Source organism: Myodes glareolus, chromosome 23 (genome assembly GCF_982192425.1).
Source record: "Myodes glareolus chromosome 23, mMyoGla1.1, whole genome shotgun sequence".
NCBI lineage: Eukaryota > Metazoa > Chordata > Mammalia > Rodentia > Cricetidae > Myodes > Myodes glareolus.
In genome coordinates this window covers 10,190,667-10,198,184 of record NC_142048.1, presented here as the reverse complement: position 1 = coordinate 10,198,184, position 7,518 = coordinate 10,190,667, and positions in this window count along the sequence as shown.

Sequence of the window (7,518 nt, the reverse complement as noted above, 5' to 3'; positions counted from 1 at the left end):
CAGCTACCAACACCCAGCTACCACCACCGAGCTACCACCCAGCTACCACCACCCAGCTACCACCCAGCTACAACCACCCAGCTATCACCACCCAGCTACCACCACCCAGCTACCACCACCCAGATACCACCACCCAGATACCACCACCCAGCTACCACCACCCAGATACTACCCAGCTACCACCCAGGCCCAGAACCAGGCCTATGAGTTGGTCCACCCCATCTACAATCTTCTGGAGCTCGTGAAGGAGCATGTCCTGCTGACCCAAAACAGCAGGCTCTCCATGACACAGGACAACAACAGGATATCCAAAAGGAGCCCCATTGATAACCCATTGTTGCTAGAGTAGGAGTAACCAGAGGCCTCAGCCAGACCAAGACTCCTGACAATGAATAATTGTGGGGAGAGACGGACAGACTAAAGAGCAAGCTGTGACTCAGTGGGCCACACTGCAGCCTCCAGGATGAGATTCTAGTTAATCTTCCTCCTCCTCTTCTTCTTCTTTTTGTTTGGTGGTTTGGTTTGGCCTTTTGTTTTTCTTTTAAGATTGGCTCTGATTTGGGGGGAGGTTGCAGTGGCAGGAGGACCAATGTGAGGGGACAGGAAGGTGAGTGGGGTCAGGATACACGCTGTGAACTCCACAAAGAATCAATAATATTTTTTTAAAAAAGCTATCTAAGATTTCTCTATAAAGTCGATATTAAAGAAAATATTTTAAAAAAATATATGAATAAAATCAATTCTTCAACAACATTGCAAACTTAGGCTATTGTCTCAATCTTGCAATTTTGAAATAAGCAGAAAGGGCTGACAAGATGGCTCAGTCGTTCAGAGAAGGTTCTGCTCTTCCAGATGGCCCAAGATTGCTCCCAGCCCACGTTGGGCAATTTACTTACAGCTGCCTGTAGCCCCAGCTCCAGGGGGTGTAGTGCCCTCATTTGGCCTCTGGGCACCTGTGGACACACACTGCATAGAAGTACATGCATATACACATTAATAAAAAATAAAATATTTCTAAATGTCATTTCAGAAGGCTGAAAATATTTTCTTCCATCAGAAACAACTTCCTTCCTGTGTTCAAAAAAGGCCATATGGAAGAGAAGGACAAGTGGCCACATGCCTTCAGTCACGGCACTCAGGAGGCGGCAGGCAGATCTCTGTGAGCACAAACGCAGCCTAGACTGTATAGTGAGCTCCAGTACAGCCAGGGCTATGTCAAGAGACCCTGTCTCAAAAGCAAACAAAATTTTGTTTGTGTCAAAATTAAACCCATTATTTTGCCTGGCATGGTGGCATACACCTGTAATTCCAACACCAGGGAGGCTGAAATAGGAGCCTTGGCACAAGTTTGAGGCCAGACTGCATCATACAATAAGGTTTTTTTTTTTTTCCCCTCAGCTTGGGTTACATAGTGAGACTATGTCTCAGAAGAGCAAAGCAGAGGGCTAGGGAGATGGGTCAGTAGTTAAGAACACTGGCTGATCTTGCAGAGGACTGGGGTTTGGTACCCAGCATCCTTGTTGTTATACACAAACGGTCCAGAACTCCAGTTTGAGAAGACCCAAACACCTCTTCTGATCTCCATGAGCAGCAGGCAACACACAGTGCATTGTTACTTTTCATTGGTTAATAAAGAGACTGCCTTGGCCTTTTTGATAGGCCAGCCCTTAGGTGGGTGGAGTCGACAGAACAGAATGCTGAGAGAAAGAAGCAGAGTCAGAGAGCTGCCCGCCATGAAGCTGCCAGGTCAGACATGCTGAATTTCTCCCGGTAAGCCACAACCGCGTGGTGATGATATACAGATTATTAAAAATGGGTTGAATCAATATGTAAGAGTTAGCCAATAAGAGGCTAGATATAATGGGCCAAGCAGTGTTTAAAAGAATACAGTTTCCGTGTAATTATTTCGGGTGTAAACTAGCCGGAGATCTAGGTGGCAGAACGCAGCCCCCCCCCTCCATTTTACTACAGTGCATGGATATGCAAATCCACTCACATACATATAATTAAATAATTTTCTAAAATTAAAAAAAAATAATGGGCATGGTGATACACACCTTTAGTCCCACACTGGGGAGGCAGGGGCAGGAGGATCTCTGTGAGTTTGAGGCCAGCCTGGTCTACAGAGTGAGTTCCAAGACAACCCAGCCCTACCTGTCTCAATAAACAAACAAAAAGATTAAAAATAAATCAAATAACATTGAAACTCCTTACTTTATACAATTCGTATATGCTAATAACACCACAAAGTCTGGGGGGGGATGGCTCTGTCAATAAAGGAGATAAACTGAATCCCCAGAACCCATGTAAAAATGTTGGATTATATTGCTGGTATGCATGATACACTCAATACTTGGGGACACAGAGACAGGAAGATCCTGGGCCTCGTGTGCCAGCCAGTCTAGACTAATTGATAAGTGTCAGTACAATGGGACATCCTGCCTCAAGAGGAATGAACAGTATTTATGGAAATGATACCCAAAGTTGTTCTTTGAGTACATACACACAGACAGACACACGGACAGAGGGTGTGAGGGATAGACACATATACACACACTCATAGACATTAAAAATGAAGAAAAAGTCACCTTTCCTTTTGGTGTGATGAAACAGTATGACCAGGACAGCTTATAGGATGAAGGTTTTCTATGGGGTTTAAAGTGTCAAGAGGGGTGGCAGCAGGCAGGCAGACAAGGTCTTGGCACAACTGCTGAGAGCTCCCATGCAGATCCATAAACAGGAGAGAGAGAGAGAGAGAGAGAGCTCACTGGGAATGGTGCTAGTCTTCTGACAGCGCGGGGAGGGTAGAGACACACCTCCTCCAACAAGGCCACACCTCCTAATCCTTCCCAAACAGTCCACCAAGTTCTGGCCTAGTATTCAAACATATGAGCCTGTGGCGGCCCTTCCCAGCACATCACCACGCCTTCTTAGAGGCGGCAGAAAACCTAGAATGCAGCTTTCACAGGAGCTTACACTTTGGTAGGGTTCTGAGGGGTTAAAGCATCTACTGAGTCTGGCTTGCTTTTCTGCAAAATGAGTGTCATGCCCCTTACTTTATGGGCACTTGATATTAGCGCATACGCGATGAACATCAATTCTCTTACATGGTTCTTCTTGTTAAAGGGACAGTAAGAGACCTAGACTGTGTTTCTTCAAAGCCGCAGTTAACGTATTCTGCTTGTTCTCCCTGGCTCCATACTTCTGCCCCCTCACAGTTACACCACGCAGATGTAGGACTGCTAACGGGGTGCTCAAAAATCCGGCCTCAGCCACCTGGTGATGGTGCGATTGGGACCGATGGTTGAAGTCTCCTGCTCTGAGGGCTGTGATGTACAGCTCTCTATAGTGCACGGATTGGCCTGTAGCTTTTAGACTCAAATGATCCTCTTGCCTGGTGCCTGGGCTTTTGAGTCTATGTTACTCTGTCCCATGCAATGCTAACTTTTTTTTCTCCCCTCCGGGTGTGGTAGTTAGGCTGCAGTTCCAGCATTTGACAGGCAGAGGCAGCAGAATCACCCAAGTCTGAGGCCACCTTGGTTTACACAGTGAGTTCCACTGCCCAGGGCTACATACAGAAAGATTCAATTAATTGAATTCTGTTGTTGAACTTTGGATCTATCTATCTATCACCAAGTATGACACTAAGTTCTTTTCGAAGCCTGGCTAGCTTTGCTTTCTTAGAAGTCATTCAAAATCCTCTTCAAATACACCACCGAAAGGAAGCATGAACATTCATCGCAAGGGTTTAGCCTGAAACTGAGTTTGAGATTACAGCTGACCTGACTAAAGGGGAACAGCGCCTCTCAGTGGAAAGATTGGAAACTGCACCTCTAAACGTCTGCTGGCTTTGGGAAAATTTAGTACTGTCTTAGCTTCAGGCAAGTCACCTCCCCAACGCTTACCAGGTAGCTTTCAGCCCCAAATGACACAATGTAAATCACAGCCTTTCCTGACTCCATTGCTTGAATCTAAGGAGCAGCTACTGGTGTGTGGGGGGGCACAGCGCTCAGTAGTAGTAGAGAGGTGGAGAAACTGTTACAGGGTCTGGGAGATAGTTCAGCTGGGGAGGGTGCCAGTCCTCACGTTTGATAACCTGAGTTCGGTCTGGCGCCCTACATGGTGGAGGGAAAGAACGGATCCCAGAGCTTTCCTCTAATCTCCACATGTACACCGTGATATACCTGTAACTCCTCCACCCCACCCAACCCGTGCGCCATAATAGGAAAAATGTTTTTGTTCTGTTTTTCTGTGTAGAATCCCTGACTGTCCCAGAGCTTGTTTGGTAGACCAGGTTGGCCTTGAACTCACCTGCCTCTGTCTCCTGAGTACTGTGACATTAAAGGCATGTGCCACCAGGCTGAGCAAGAAAATGTTATTTTTAAAATACGAAGAGGAAGGAAAAGAGGAACGTGTGTGAGTACACATGTGTGTGTGTGCGCGCGCGCGCACACACACACACACACACACACACACACACCCATGAAAGTAAAAAGGAACCAGGTGGGGAAAGTAAGGGAACAGGAGAGGAAGGAGGAGAGCTAGTGGGAGGGTACGATCTAATACGTTCCTTTTGTGCATGAAGATGTCATAATGAAACACTATTATATAATTAATATATAATACTAAAAAAAGAGTTCTTTATTTGTAAGGAAGAAATACCTAAGGTTGGCGGGGTGTGAGAGGGTTGATGACACACACCTGCAATCCCACAACTTACTGGGGAAGTAGAGGCAGGAAGATCAGAAGTTCAGTATTTTCCTTGGCTACACAGTTGGAGGTCAACTTGAGCTACATGAGACCCTGTCTCAATAAACATAAAACTATATATATATATGTATATATATACATATATATGTACATACATACACATATCTATAACCTCTTTGGGGAAGGGTTAGGCATCGAAGAATTGCTCAGACAAGAAAAGGTGAGCTACACACCTATACTGAAAACAAGGAGAAATGTTTCTTTGGGTTTTTGGCAAATGAGAGAAATATGGAGGAGAGAAAAGAGCAGAGCCAGTGAGACAGAAGCAAGAGAAGGCACTGTTCTTCCTCCTCAGCCCCTCCGGAAATTCTGCAGAATTGATAAACATCTGGTATAGACTGGCTTCTTGCAGGAGAGCGATGGCAGGAGGGAAATGTGGGTTACTTCTGAAAGCCTCTCCCCCAGAACTATGTGCTCACCCTCTGTTGTGAAGTGGCTGGCGACAATGATGAGCCACAAGAACTCAGCAGTCTCGCCCATGAGCCTCAGCTTCTCAGCCTCCTTGGCTCTAGGTTGCATAACTGTATGGCTGTGATGATTAATCTCGAGTGTCAACTTGATGGGATTTAGGATCGCCATGGAAACAAACCTCTGGGGTTGTATAGTGAGAGCTTTTAGATAAGACTGAGATAGAAAAACGCACCAAAAATATGGGCAGCACCATTCCATGGGCTGGAGTCCTGGACTGAATAAAAAGAGCAAAGGACCTGAGCACACAACTCACCCCTAGAGAGATGAGCACCAGCTGCATCCCTGTGACCTGAGCACCAGCTGCATCCCTGTGACCTGAGCACCTGCTGCATCCCTGTGACCTGAGCACCAGCTGCATCCCTGTGACCTGAGCACCAGCTCCATCCCTGTGACCTGAGCACCAGCTGCATCCCTGTGACCTGAGCACCTGCTGCATCCCTGTGACATGAGCACCTGCTGCATCCCTGTGACCTGAGCACCTGCTGCATTCCTGTGACCTGAGCACCTGCTGCATCTCTGTGACCTGAGCACCTGCTGCATCCCTGTGACCTGAGCACCTGCTCCATCCCTGTGACCTGAGCGCCAGCTGCATCCCTGTGACCTGAGCACCAGCTGCATCCCTGTGACCTGAGCACCAGCTGCATTCCTGTGACCTGAGCACCTGCTGCATCCCTGTGACCTGAGCACCTGCTGCATCCCTGTGACCTGAGCACCTGCTGCATCCCTGTGACCTGAGCACCTGCTGCATCCCTGTGACCTGAGCACCTGCTCCATCCCTGTGACCTGAGCACCTGCTCCACCCCCTGTGCTTTCTGACCCAATGTAACAGAGTGTCTGTAACTCCTGCTGTCCATGTATCCTGTCATAATGAACTGTACATATGAATCATGAGCCCAAACGCTTCCTTCTGTAAGTTACTTTTGTCTGATAGTCTATCTGCAAAACAAGAAAAGTAACTGATACATTAACCAAAAGGTTGAGTCTCAGATCCCAGACATGTGACTGTCTGAATGCATAGAGGTGGGGCTGCAAGACAGGCAGTGGGTGATCATCCCATGTCAAGGAAGGTGAACTGAAGCTTCGTTATGCCATTGGCTAAGGCAGTGCGCTGAATTTAGCACTGGCAGCATTTGAACTTCTGCTAGGGAAATCATCTAATCATGGAGGTTGAGCAGAGTGGTTTTCGCCTGCTCAGGGTGATGCTGAACTTAATCAAGAGGCATTTATTAAGTACTTAATTGCGCTCAGTGCAGTGCCGGATGCCCAGGAAGAGCACTGCATGCACCTGGCCCCTCCTCCCCAACCATACATAATATGGAGAAGTGCAGAGACTGGGTGCCAGGGACAGGAAGGAAGGAAACCAGCATTTCATGAGTTCCTCAAGTGTAACAATCTTACACAAAGAGATTTCTTTTTCGGTGTTGGAGATTGAAGCCGCTCTCCCTCAAGCTGTGAGGCTCACATTTACACATCAGCCCTCACCCTCCCTGTATAAATATGATTTTATCTTTTACAGATAAGAAAGGTGCTGGATTGCAAATCCTAGTTGAGTTTGGTGATTTCAAGGCTCTTCACTCATCCTGGCTTGCCCGGAAAGGAGAGCAGATTGACAAGAAAACATGTACTCAGAATAAAATGATTCCTTGAAACTGTAAGACATGACTGGTGAGATGGCTAGGCCAGGAAAAACACTTGTCGTCCAAGCTGATGACCTGAATTTGCTCATTGAAACCTGTGGTGGAAGAAAAAAAATCACTGCAAGTTGTTGTCTGACTTCCACACACCATGGATCAAGCATACACCCATGTGTTCACACATCCAATAATAACAAATATGACTAGTAACAAACTATACAATCAGCTAGCACAGTGGCTCATGCCTAATAGTGCTTGGGTGACAGAAATAGAAACACTGGAGTCCAAGGTCGTCCTCTCAACTGCATAGCAAGTTCAAGGTCAACCTGGACTTTATTGAGACTCCGTTTGGAAAAGAAAAGAAATGGAAAGAGAGAACAAGATAAAGAAAGAGAAAAATGCCATGCAGTGAGGCAGGCAGATCTCTGAATTTGAGGCCAGCCTGCTCTACAGCGCAAGTTCCAGGACAGCCAAGGCTACACAGATAAATACTGTCAAAAAAAAAAAGCCAAAAAAAGAAAAAAAAAGAAAAAAAAAGAGAGAGGAGGAAGGACGGAAGGAAAGAGGGACAGAAGAAAGGAAGGAAGCACACAGAGAATGACGTGTGTCCCTCAGCCTTTCCTACCTGTTCTTTCACACCGGA